General features: G+C 37.4%; 1 protein-coding gene across 1 annotated transcript in view; it reads left to right on the plus strand.

Annotated features, from left to right (window-relative positions):
• The window catches only part of LOC135733733 (Fc receptor-like protein 5), a gene marked incomplete at its 5' end in the record, with an annotated part of 237,936 nt that overhangs the window by 147,737 nt on the left and 75,556 nt on the right, over positions 1-14,643 (plus strand). The gene's annotated exons all lie outside the window — the stretch shown is intronic.

Below are 14,643 nucleotides of genomic sequence, written 5' to 3' on the forward strand. Positions count from 1 at the left end.
GGAGAGATAGTTCGCGCAGATCACCGGTTACGGATCAGCTGGTTACGGATCAGCTGGTTACGGATCAGCCGGTTACGGATCAGCCGGTTACGGATCAGCCGGTTACGAGTCGAGAGATTTCTTGAGTCAGAGCAGATTCGCATGTCTCTCGAGTCCGCATTGTTTCCGGCTCTGAGTGAGAATCTCGGGGCAGTTCGCGGCTAGCGCGGAACCACAGGTCTCTCGAGTTTGCAATGTTTCCGGCTCTGAGTGAGAATCTCGGGTCAATTCGCGGCTCGCGCGGATCCGCAGGTCTTTAGAGTTTGCAATGTTTCTGGCTCTGAGTGAGAATCTCGCGCATATCAGTCGATTTCGAGTGGATCTGTAGTGCGAGCGAAGTCTCATCAATAATGTTAAAGGAGGTTTGTGTGTGTGGTGGCGCTGTTTATGGTTTTACATTGAATTGTATTAGGACTCAACTGATCCGGGTTAATGACACTAGAGACTCGCGACTCATGAGTTAATTTAAAGATCCGGGTTAAAGATCCGAGTGAGTCACGACTCAAACAGGTCTAATGCAGAGGCTGCGCGCTGCCAATGCGAAACGTGTGAAGTGTCATTTAAGAGAAGATAGACTCACTGACGTGACAAATGTAAAAAAAAAAAAACTCGACCGGCCCAAAAGTGAAGCGGCCCACCGGGAATTCTCCCGAATCTCCTGCCAACCAATGGTATAATAATAAACATTACCTGCTACAGGTATGGGTTCAGCAGCACAGCCTTATCAGCCGCCGGCAACTAGGGTACAGGAGACCACTCATACGTATTTCATGTTAGCACAATATGCTACCCCACCCAGTCTATACAACAGCGTGTTTAACAAACGTACCTGAGGGTGAACAGTCGTAACCATGCCCGGACTTACCATTGGGCTTCATTGGCTTGAGCCCAGGGGCCCCGTCCAGTAGGGGGCCTCCGTGCTTGCTTTCGTTCATTTGATTTGTTCAGTCATTTTAATTTTTAATTTTACAGCCTATTGGTTGGTGCGGAATTGTTTGATGCTGCATTTAATTCGTTAATATGTCAGTCATCTTAGTGCTGAATATGACGCGCCAACCCAGTCTCACCCCATTTCGTCAATATTTGACGACACTTGACCATTCGTCATATGTTGACGTGAAGGGTATACCTTTCGCGTCATTTTTTGACGAACTGGGGACTTTAATACTATTACGTCCGTTGCATTCTCTTTCCTATTTTATTACCATTTGCGCGTCGGTTTAGGGTTAGATTTACATAATGACATCCCTACCCAAACCTAACTCTAACCCCAACGCCAGGTGACAACTGTTTCTAACCCCAACGCCAGGTGACAACTGTTTAATTTCGCGTACACTGTTTAATTTCGCGTACACTGTTTAATTTTGCGTAATCTAACCCTAAACCGACGCGCAAATGGTAATAAAATAGGAAAGAGAATGCAACGGACGTAATAGTATTGAAGTCCCCAGTTCGTCAAAAAATGACGCGAAAGGTATACCCTTCACGTCAACATATGACGAATGGTCAAGTGTCGTCAAATATTGACGAAATGGGGTGAGACTGTGTTAGACGCGCTGAGTTTACTGCTTTTGAAACCATTAGATGCTAGTATAATAGCGAATATGTGAAATGGGAGTCATGAAGGAGCTTTACATATAACGAGAAAGAGCAACGCGGAAAGGAAGCGCTCAGTGATGTGAAAAAAAATTACTTTTTTTCTTGTTGGTTTGTAGTCTAACGTGATACGCAGGTATACGCAGTATACCCACTAGGAAAGGTGGGGCAAAAACAGCCAGACGCATGACATCAAAGGACCGCGAGGGCGATTCGAAATCACACGGGGTAGTCTGCTTTCTAATCGCTCTCGTGGTACTTTGACATCACCAATCGGTCTGCGTAGCATCAAATTAAATCCAATCTGCTCGCAGTCTGCAGTTCACGGGACAATGAAACCAAACATTCCCTGTGGAGTAGTGAACGAGTGGGGCAAAGCTACGAAACATAACAAAATCCGGAGAGTTAACAACGCACATATGATTATTTCAACATTTAAATCATCAGTCAAGTTTATTACTTCATCTGGAGGTGAGGATGCACTAAATTATGGCCATGTTGATGTCCCGATGGTTTTGATATAATCCACTAGCTAGCCTACCTGTAGTTTCTCTTTCAGCATGTTTGCTTGTGCTTAACAGAATCACACTTTAAACTTCTGAAAAGTGTTAATTTTTATATCTATGTTCAAGGTTTTAATGTATTATGTTCATATCAGATGCAAAAATTAATTGTTTGACTCTGTGGACCCTGTACCAGGTCCAGAATTATCTTATTTTGACTTAATATAAAATATTCCTTTAATTTTTAATGGTCTGTCATGGACCCAGTACCACATATGAGATACTGTTTGAAAGCTTAGACTCTCTTCTTTCTGCAGATATGCATCACTTTGACATATCTTTTACTGTAAGAAAGTTATTTACACTTAATTTACACTATCACCCCCACAATTTTTTATATGATTTAATATTCACATATTTCATATTTTTCAAGTATGACAAACATGGGCAAGCCTTATATCAAATGAAAGCTCTCATTCTCAGAAATAATTTTTGTTTTATTTTCATCAAATATCCAACAATCGTTGAATGACTAATGAGGTAAAAAATTGTCTTTTGTAAACATATGGGAAACTTTAAACAATGAGTCCATTCACAGCATTTTCTTTGGTTGTGTGCATAATGAATCCCTTGCTATTTATTATATGTGCAAAACAAAAAATTTATATTTATATGAAAAATTTATTTTCACACCCTTCAGTAAAATAAGAATAACTTTTGAATGTGACCTGATAAAGAGTTCATTTTTTTGGGGGAGTTTACTGTCTGCTGCTGCTAACAACCAGAACTTTCTGCAGTCTGCTAGAGCACACAGAACCAGAGTTATACACTATCAAAGACAGTGTTTACAACATAAAAAAAGACAATTTGGTGTTTTATCATATGAAAAACAACCTAAATAACAATCTTTGTCACAAACAGCAACTTTATATGTAACTTCAAAGGGTTTTCTTTAAAATGATATAAAGAAATTGCATTTATTCCACTGTATGTGGTTATGGGAGCACTTCAAATGTTTTTAGGCAGAAATTGTATACAAAAAGGGTATAATTCCTCCCATCAGTTGGAGTAAAATAACTTTTGCATTTATTATGATAGAGAAAAAATTCTTTTGTCCTATGTAAGCTGGCAATTTCTGGAATCAAACAAAACTGTCTGCAGGTTTCATTACCACTCAGGGCCAGAGTTATACACTTTTAAATACAGACTTTAGAAAAAAACATCAAAAAGCGCCTATTTATTTTTGTGTTTATTAGAGGACTGACAACACATACAACCATGTTTAGCACTTTTAACAGTGTTTTATGTCATTTCAAATGGTTTCCTGTAAAATGATACAAACTTTTGTATGTGCACCTCTGCTTGTGGGTATGGGAAGCTTTTGAAATTGGGTAGGCCAAATCCAGGCGAAAATCCCCAAAATAGCCTCAGAGTCCACTTTGGTGTCTAATCACTCTAAAAACAAACGGTGCTATATAGCACCAAAAGTGGTTCTTTGCTCGTAATCATAGAAGAACAATTTTTAGTGCCATATAGCACCGGTGAAGCACCTGTGTAGAACCATATGGGGGCCATTTAGTACCACTATAGCACCAAATATGGTTCTACATATGGCACTAAAAACGGTTCTTCTATGATTATGAGCAAAGAACCACTTTTGGTGCTATGTAGCACCGTTTTTTTTTTTTAGAGTGTACAGGAGTGTGTCATACACTGTGTCGTACATGAGTGTGTCATTTTTTTTAGAGTGTCATAATTTTTAAATAACATCCTAAAATCTTTTATTTTTCATTCTTAAACACTGCACCACTTGTGTATAAATACACTTGTTGATTATGTTTACACATTACATCATATGGTGTGTAATAAGGTGAAAGTTTCTCAAAACATATCATTCTTTTCTTAAGCTAAGTCTAACACAATGATTTTAAATGTTGTTATGGGGTATTTTTTAATGTGCATGATTAATTTGGATTTGTGATATCCCTAAAAATACATAATTTAATTTAAGACTGGGCTTATGTTCTGCTTTAGAGATATAGGGGCAGTTTGTTTTATCCTAGTCCAAGATTAAAATGCATGTTTGATCTGTCTTAATTTAAATACATCTTGCACTGATATATTTTAACATATAAATAATACCTTACATTTATATAGCGCTTTTCTCAGTACTCAAAGCGCACCACACACAGGGCAAAGACACACTAAAAGCAACAACCGAGAGGTTTTAAATCCAAGCACAGAAAGTACAAGCTGTTAGCGTAAACGCATTAACAACACTTACCAGCCGCTATTGTCAACACGCACCAAGCGGAATATCGGACATGACACATCACATGCTGCGGCCAATTGATGGTTAAAAAAGGGCTGCCCCTCCCTGATAGGTGATTTCAGGTCTCACTCACAGCTCGCCTAATCCGGTTACATTAAGAAAATTTGTCTTTATTGTCATGAAGCAGGTCTCAAATTTCATTCATAATGATCTAAACAAGATCTTAAAAAGTCTTAAATTTTACTTGGTGACACATGCAAAAACTCTGTCAAAAAACGAAACAAACTAATTTTTTTTTAAGTAGCACATACAAACCTTTAGGAGCAAAATGGTCAAAATGTCTTATGTGGTTTCTGTGGTGTTCTGGTGGTTTGCTCTGTCAAAAGATTACACCATGAAGTCTCTGTGTGATTCTGGTCTCCAGGTTCCTCTTTTAATGTTCAGTCTGTGGGTTCCTTTTACTCATTTTATAATGATGTAAACAGAAATCTTAAGTTTGGTTGTTTAGAAACATAACAGCACAAGAAGTTTGATCTCAGGTATCATTCAATGTCTGTAGCACAAATGATGCAGATGAGTTATGATCTGAATACTGTGATGGGTTTGTTAACATTTCTAAAAATTCCTATAAACCACCTTATTTTTCTCTTATGTGTCCGTGATAATTATAAACTGACAAGTGCATATAGCAGCACACGTCAGTGTTTGAGGTCTGATGGAGGTGAAGTTCATTGTGGTTTTAGTTTCAGTTCTGTTTTGTGGTATAAACCACTGTGGGAAGGACAGCATTTGTTCATCAGCTTCTCGTAAATTTTTTTCATTACAAACACTGTCACTACCACCATCATTTTGAGCAGTTTGTGAATGATCGATTGTTTTGCTCCATTTAATGCTATATGAAAAAGTTAAACAACACAACATTTGTGTAGAAATGTAGCTGTAGATCAGTATGGAGTTGATTTCTCTTCCTCTAGTTCTCTGTGAGTATTATCTTCTCTCTATCTTCTTATCTTTGACTACACATCAATTACTGTCACATTGTCTTCAACAGAAGTCTGCAACCCTGCTCCTGGTGAGCTACCGTCCTGCAGGAACAGCCAAAGTCTGCAGGATGGTAACTCACTAGTGATTGGAGAAACAAAGCTTTTCAAAGCTTCAAATCAATTGAACCAGTTGTTTTGCAAAATGATTCACTGTTTTAAAGCATTCAAAACACCATACACACTGGCGACACCTGCTGGTCAAAATGTCTAAAGGCAATGAGATCTATAGGCCCAAACAGTCCATTTACCATTTACCATATGTTCACAACAGTGTAATGCTTTCAATATAATTTACAAATCATTAAATGTCATGAAGTAATAGTATTATTGTGGTATGTCGGGTAATTACAACAACCTAACAATATTGTTTTCAATTTCTCAAAATGTTCCCAAACAATCTGCTTTGTTTTTATGTCATTCATTATACAAAAAGCTTTAAATGCCAAATGACCAGCAAACTTAATAGACAAATTTCATTTTATTAACATTCATAATAAAACTGACCCGAAATTAGTGGAGCATATTAGACATTGATTCATGAGTTCAAGCTTTTTTGAGAGCTGCCTTCATGCCGCCGAAGTCTTTGGCTAATGAAGCAGCAGGGCAAGAGGTCACCTGCTTAAGCTTTTGGACACAGCTTTGGCCAGTTTGAAACACACTCCGAACAAATGATTCGAAACAAAAGATTTGTAAAGGTTTCGAAGCCTCATGAAGCAGTGTTTTGAAAGCGACCATTAGTGTTCATCAACTTTGAGATGCTTCTGGTAGGATACAGACTCATTTTCTCATTGACCGCAGAGTGTTAAGAATATTGAATATGACACCCAGGTTGTTTGGTATTGTTAGCAGTTTATCATCTGATATGCTAATCAGCCATGTGCAGTGTTTGTGGCTAGAAGGGATACAGCTATGACAAAAATCTCATTAAATCCTTGACGGATTTTGCCGTAGGTGTATCCCCTCTAGCCAGACCCATGTGTAGGGCACTTCAAATCAAATTACTTTATTGTCCCATCCTTGACACAGGTGTACATGAAGTGAAAATCTTGTGTGCACAGTCCTGTCAGCAATGCAGTTGAGAAGTTACAACAATAAATATGCTAAACATAGTAATACAACAAAGTACACAAGTTACAACAATAAATACACATGTCACAGTAAATACACTATACACATGTATGATACAGTAAATGCTGAATTTCACAGAACAGTACAATGATACAGGACAGAATTTAGCAGTATTGTAGTGGTAAATGTGAGTTAGTTATATGAATTTGGTGCTTTGATGGCCTGTCCCTGAGCCTGCTAATCCAGGCTTTGATGCTGTACTAGTACTGCTGATGGTAGCAGGGAAAACAGTTTGTGGCTTGGATCTTTGATAATTTCCCATCGCTTTCCTCAGACAGTAATCTGAATAGGTGTCCTGGAGTAAAGGGAGTTTGGTTCCAATTATGTGTTGAGCAGATGGCCCTACCCTCTGTAGTGCTTTAAGGTTGAGGGCAGTACAGTTCCCAAACCTGAGTGGGGTGCCATTAGTTATGCTTTCTATTGCACATGTGAAAAAGGTCCATGAGAATACTCAAGTCAAACCTCTTTAGTCATCTGAGAAAAAACTGGCATATTTGAGCATTCTTCACGTTTTTTTGTCCTACTTTAGGAGCTCAGCGATGTGCATACCCAGAAACTTGAAATATTGTTTGTAGTTAAAATGAGTTAAAATATATATTTATATTTTATATACACTCTCAGAAATAAAGGTACAAAAGTTGTCACTGGGACAGTTCCCTTTCAAAAAGATACACATTTGTATCCAAAGTGTGCATATAAGTAGTTTAAAGGTACATATTGGCAGTTCAAAGATACATATTTGTACCTAAATGGTAAATATTAGGACCTTTTTTAAAGGGTACTGCCCCAATGACAGCTTTGTACCTTTATTTGTGATAGTGTACATTTATATTTTTTTGCACTAAGTTTAAACACTTGTTTCTCTTAAGCACCACTGATAACTGTGTTCACATGTGTATATATATCATTATTAAACTCAGCATGAGTGACCTGATGGAAAAGTTGAGCTCATTGTGGTTTTAGTTTCAGTTCTGTTTTAGTTTTGTGGTTTTAACAAATGTGTGAAAGACGTCAGTTGTCCATCAGCTTCTAATAGATTTTTTTCTTTAATTTACAAAAACGGTCACTACCACAATTATTATGTGCAGTCAGTGACAAATAAATGTAGTTTTACCCTATTTGATGCTGTATGAAAAAGTCTCAACCAAAATTATTTGTGTAGAAATGAGTCTTTGTGACTCTTCATTTGTGGATTTTATGTCAAACTTTCATGTATGCTGCATTCCAGTTCACCCGCTTATTTTATGCCCTAAAAGTATTTATACTTTTATTGTGAAAGTATACTGTATGCATCTAAATGTACAATAATTTATTGTTGTACTTGGACATATTAACACATAACAGAAGTGGCTGTTTTTGTCTAGACGCATCCTGTTATCATTTACTATCAAACACATCAAAAGACAACTTCTACATTTTAGCTTTTGTTCGTTCATTATTTCTATGTATTATTATGTTCACTATATATTATATATTTGAATACTATTTAGGGCAGAAAGTACGTAAATTGTAATGCAGGGAGGTACATGGTGTTATAGAGGAAGTGTTGAGGTTTTATCACAGAGTGTTTAATGTTTAAGTGTCAGTCTTCAGTAGATCAGTATGGAGTTGATTTCTCTTCCTCTAGTTCTCTGTGAGTATTATCTTCTCTCTATGGATTTGACTTCACATCAATTACTGTCACTTTGTCTACAGGATCAAGAGATTTACTGCTCCTGTATTTTTACTAAATCTACATGCTCTTCTCATGATGTATGAGTGAATGATGTTTGTATGAAACAGTCAGTTGTGTTGATTAAATCTGTAAACAGCACAAACACCAGAGAGATGTTTTGTGTAACTGTGTGTTGCAGTATTACTGTCAGATTCAGTGTTTTTACATTGCATTAGCGTCATCAATTATGAAATGTTTTGGAAAATTGTTAAAGAAGTGATTTACAGCAGACTGAGGCTATACGCATTATTCAGTCTATCGGCATGATGGACGTTCAGGATGTGCGCTTTAAACATATTGTTTTGTATCAGGACGCTGGTCATTCAGCCATTAAAACTAACAGAAAAACACAGAAAATACATTGTTTTACAAATTTCCACAGGACAAAGAACCTCAGAAAACATGGATTGTTAAAATTACAAGAGACATACAGTATGATCTAATGAAGAGAATATCACATTGTGTACATAATATCTGTTTTGGATATTAACTTGTTGGCTCATCTCTTAAAACACCAATAAAATGCAACAATACAATATTTTATGAAACATCTCCAGTTTGTATAGATCATAAGAGTTTGTGCCATGTATTTTCTCTATGTTTTTTCATGACATGAACATTGACTTAATTATATGGGATTAACTTGATAACAAGCTAAAATATTTAAGTAATAGTTTGTTGTACAAGTATTGTTAAAGGTAAAACCCTATATGGACCATCTACAATGTTAGTTAAAAATGAATCTTGAATGTTGATTCTGTTCAGTGTGCTTACTCTTAAAAACTTCCAGAGAACAGGTTTTAACGTATGCTTTGCGTTTTTTGTTATCTGTACGATTTGGAGATATTTACTTAGTTGTAGGACTATATAAGTGTTTTAAGAAAGAGTAAACATGCTTACAACATTAAAAATGAATGATTAACCAACAGGCTAATAACAAAACAGACTTTATTTACACTTTGCACGTATATGTTGCTCACAGCTTTGTTTTAGAATCAACATGGTGGTGGACTGAATAAGGTGTTTAGCATTGATGCATTACAGTTTATCTACAGAGAGTAGAGGTGTGGAGGATGCTATTCTCTATCTTTAAAATTTGGTTTACAAATATTTGGAGAAATCTAAGAGGTGTGTCAGACTGTTATTTATAGATTTCTCTTCTGCTTAGTTTTAACAATTAAGACACATTTATTAATAGAGAAATTATCTTATTATAATATTGATTTAAATGTTGCTGGATGGATTTTAGAAGAAGTGTCTGACTGTTGTGTTCTTGCAAAGGATGTTGTTGTTCCCATTAAATATCAGATGTTGTCAAAAGTGGGATTGTGTGAAGACGTTTGTATGCAAGTTTGTTAACTGCTGAATTGAGTCTGGTTCAGTCAGCGAACAAAAAGAAAGACAGAACGAGACACCATCATGTCTCAGTTTCAAGTTTCTCAGCTGGAAATATTCTCATTTAACGCAGATGACTGGCTGAAATTGATCAAGCGTTTGAAAGATTTTGTATCGCATCAGGCTTAGAGACACAGGTGGATGAAAATGTGAATGGCCTAAACTATACAATGAGTAAAGAAGCTGAGGACATATTACCTTCACTGCATTTAAGTGTTCAGGAACGAATGAGTACAAAACGGTAAAGAACCCATGTTTACTTCATAGCTCGCAGAAATTAAATTTTAGAAAATTTAAATGTAATCAGAGACAGCAACAGATGGGTGAGTCTGTGGATCACTTCATAACAAAACTGCACTGTTGAGAACTGTGGATATGGACAATCGATGAGATGGTGAGAGATAGACTTGTAGTTGTACTTTAGGTAGGCCTAAATAAAAAGCTGTCAGAACAAAAACTTGAATTAATCCTGAATTAACATTACAGAGAGAAATTAAAATACAGAATATAAGAAAAATAACAGTCTCATGCAAAGCACTCTGGAAACCAGAAATCCTCATCAACCTTTTTCTGTGTTTTTTTTTCTTAAGCTTTTGTTTCCCAGAATGTTTTGCATGAGGCTGTTATTTTACAGTACACTAAGCTTTTCGAAGCTTCGAATCAATTGAACCAATTGCTTCGAAAATTGATTCAGTTTTTCGAAGCAGTTCGAAACACCACACACGCTGGCGACCCCTGCTGGTCAAAATTGTGTAAAAGCAGATATGTCCAAACATTTTACACTCTTTTTTTTACAAAATAATAGCAAGATTTTTATTAAAATATGTTTAAAAAATTATTTAACTTATTTAAGACATGGTTAAAAGTGTATTATTTGTTTTTAGTTTTATTTAGGGCAAACAAATCATTAAAACTAACTAGCCTTTTAATTATGCACATTTTTGTCATTAAATCTGTCTATAAAAAAAGTAGACAAAATGGCAGTGTTATTAGTCAGAAGGATAAATGTTTTATGAACTTGCATAATAAAACTGACCCGAGTTCACCTACACTGGTTATTTGTAGTGATGGCCAAATGAAGCGTTTCGAAGCATTATTGCTTTCCGATACAAATTTGCTGAAAATGGTTCATAACTCGAAGCTTCATTCAAACAGAAAATGCAAACCATCTGCTGGTGAAGTAAATGTAATGCAACAAAGCTGACAATGAAAGTAGGCTAATTACCGCCCCATTTTGGCTGTCAGAGCTTTGAGACTGTGTTCATATTTCAAACCCTCAATAAAACATTGAGCCTGAGATGTGTTTGTGTGTGAATATTTAGCTGTAGGATACAGCACTCTACAACTTACTAACTGGACATTTATTTATTAAAAAAATGTATTTATGATGTGGCAGAGGGCAACTGGACATGGATTGGACAATATGGAGGAGGATATTCATTAAATGTTGTGCTTTTTTCAGAAATATAATTTTATATTAATTATAATATAATTTTATATTTTTTAATAATTTTATAATATAGCCTAATATGCTATACATTTGGTGATGTGGGCAATTTCTTTTTTTTAACAAATTCACCAGCTTTGGAGAATATTCTCTCACACGAAACAGATGATGCTGGAGTACACAAAAATTGTTTAGAAAGATTTTCTATGGTTTGGCTTCATTTGCGTGAAAAATAAAGCCACCAAGTTTCAAACCTGTCAATGCCGGATTGGGCTATCAAAGCAGTCGTGTGGTTCACTACAGAAATGAACCAGTGGGTGTGTTCGACATCGGCTGCGGCTGGATGTAACCGATCGGCGAGATTAGCCGCGTGCAGGCGGGGAGGAGCTGAAAACGGAGACGTGAAGTCGGACGCACTGTGCTTCCCGTAGTTTGCTGCATTTACGTCAAGCATGGCTGATCACGTGCCGTTTGCTTGCTTAATCGCATTAAACATGATTTGTAAGATGTAAACTACATAAAAAGTGAATTATACTGTTTTGAATATCCATGTATGATCATGAGTGGAACTGAAGAGGCTTACAGCATCTTTTTTACATGAATAAAGTTGAACATAAGCATATATTATTTAAATACCAATGTAGTGGGATTTACGTTTTTTATCCATTTTATTTTGATGAAGATGACACAATATAACATCGCGACTACATGAAAATAGCTTTAACTGTTATAAAAATACAGATTTGTGAGCATTTGTGGGACTGAGGGCGTGAAAATAAACATGAAACAAACGTGATTGTTGTCATGTGGTGAATCCGACCAATGGTGAAACAGCTGTGTCGTCATTACAGCCCGTGCAGCTCCTCTTCGCGAACTGCGCTGGCTAACTCAGGCAGCTGATCTCGAACCGCTCTCGCGGTACTTAAAAACCATATGACACAGTCACGTGCCTGCAGCGCCAGCTTAAGTCGGACAAAATGACTAACCGGAATGCACTGCTTCAAGTCAGCCGCTGATCGGTCTGCGCAATGCCGCATGAAGTCGAACCCACCTAGGGCCCTATCTTGCACCCAGCGCAAATGACTTTGTCAGTGACGCATGTATCATTCGTATTTTGCACCGGCGCACATCGGGTTTTTCCCTCCACAGACGCACGTCGGCAAACTAGGGAATGAACTTGCGCTCCCTGGGCGGTTCAGCGCAAAAAAGGAGGCGTGTTGTGGCGCAAACCATCCCTGATGCTATTTAGCAGTTTCAAAAAACAATTGCACCACTGACCAAAAAAAACTAGTCTAAAGTCAGTGGCGCGTTGCGCGTGGTTCATTATGCTATTTTAAGGGCGCACTCTTGACCATAATGTATAGCGTGCACAGCGCACACACTTTGCTTATCTAATCTACACAGATGCAAGAGTTATTTTTTGCAAATCATAAATTGTTACAATAAAAAATATTAACACATGAGATAAGGGAAATCATTGTGGTGAGCATTGTGGTGATAGTTTTTATTTATTGTGTGGCTGCATTAAAAAATTCTCATGCAAATAACGATTAAAATATTTTCATACGTTTTTTGTTTGGCTGTATTACGTTTATTTTATGTAAATAATAATTAAAATGTTTTCATAAGAAACCTTAATGTATATGAACTTGATTTGTAAGTGTACTTTGGGGTTGGACCTTGCTTGCGTTTCTTGGGTCCGATTTCAAAGCCCCCAAACCCTTTCAGCGGTGAGGGTGGACGCAGCGATGTCCTCTGCTGGCGTCAGGTCATGTGTAGAGGCAGATCCACCTCCCGTTACACGGCGTGCCCGATTTATGCTGGCAAGCTTGGGATTCCCCCGTCTCCTGACATAATTTTAGCGCTTGGCGCAACGTCCTGGGGATGCCAGCTGATGAGACAATTGTGGCTATTTCCTCCCACGCCTGTTTAACCTACGCTGATTTGGGCGGGTTTCTCCCATCCCCATACAAAACAACTTCTCTGTCTTTGACTGCTTTTACAAGAACATGGGTCTCCTCGGCTGTGAACCGCTCCTGGCGTGCACCTGGTAAATCCGTCATAATAATAGCAACCCGCCATAGAACTTGTGCCCTTGCGTTTAAAGGGAATGTTGGATAGCGTTCTGATTGGTTTATTTGACGTTACGCCCAAACCACACCTATGAATAATGAACCTACTTCAGACCAACCCCCTTATTGATTTGCGCCTGGCGCAAAAGTTATTTCTCACGCCGGGAAAATAGCAACAGCGCCCAAGATCCACCCACAAACTCACTTGCGCTTTGCGCTTCGCACTTGCGTTTCAGATCGTTAAATTAGGGCCCCTAGTGTGTTTGCTTCAGACATCATATTTCACGTTACTAGTAACGTAACGATTCAAGCTCCGAAACAGTGGTTCATTGTTAGGACTTATCCAGTCTGAAGCAAGCATCGAAGCTTCGGCGTCAGACGTAACATCACTAGTTATTTGTGATCAACTCCCCCTAGTGGTGAACCATCGGTTTTCGAAACAGTTATGACATAATGAAGCCTTGTTTGCTAAAATCACATGACTTGGGCCAGTTTAAAACATCCCCCGAACCACTAATTTATGAAGCAGTGCTTTGAAAACGACCATCACTAGCCTTTCACATGTAAATGTTTTACACAGCTTGTTGTAAATAAAAAAAATTTGGATATTTATTTTTTTCCACAATGTTTGGATTTTTTTTTTTTTACTGTAAATAAGGATTTGTAAATATCACCAGCACTTTATTGGAAACTGCCTCTACTTTGCACATTGTAAATTAACACCTTTCCATCACCCAGTTACCAGCCTCTATTTTGTAATTCTGTGTTTGTGTGTCAGCTCCCACTATAGAGGTTTGTGGGCGGGGCTAAAGAGGCAATGATGAAGAAGCAGGCGTTGATCTTCTTCATTAGGGAGACAAAATCTGACCTGAAATGTTCTGGCAGCTTGGTTTCAATAAATGCTGTTTCTGTTTTTGTACTAATGATGAAGTTCTGAAAATATTTCTGGAACTTATGGTTCAATGACCTCTTAAATATCAAAAGATCAAGGGGGAAATATCACTTCTCAATTTAGCCCTTGTGCTTTTCATTTTTTACATTTTTTTAATTTGGCAGAAATGTCTGAAATTGAAGTGTTGTGTTTAGTTTGTTTTGGCTGCTGCCCAACACTGATTGCGCGCACACACACACGCACGCACGCACGCACGCACACACACACACACGCACACACACTGATTGCACACAAACAAACACAGTATTTTACTTTCAGATAGTTTATCAGCTTTGTTTCAACTATAAGTTTTTCTCTTTGTTTTTTTTTTCCAGTGCTGATTTCAAACATCCACTCTAAACAAACAGGAGGTAAATCAATTTCATTCATTTTAAAATGTGTTTGTTTGATTGATTTAGTTTTGTAATTTGTATTATGCTGTAGAAAAATAATTAAAATAGGTGAAATGCATAAAGTCCGCATGAAATCCTGACAATCCTTAT

This window comes from Paramisgurnus dabryanus, chromosome 3, assembly GCF_030506205.2.
Source record: "Paramisgurnus dabryanus chromosome 3, PD_genome_1.1, whole genome shotgun sequence".
NCBI lineage: Eukaryota > Metazoa > Chordata > Actinopteri > Cypriniformes > Cobitidae > Paramisgurnus > Paramisgurnus dabryanus.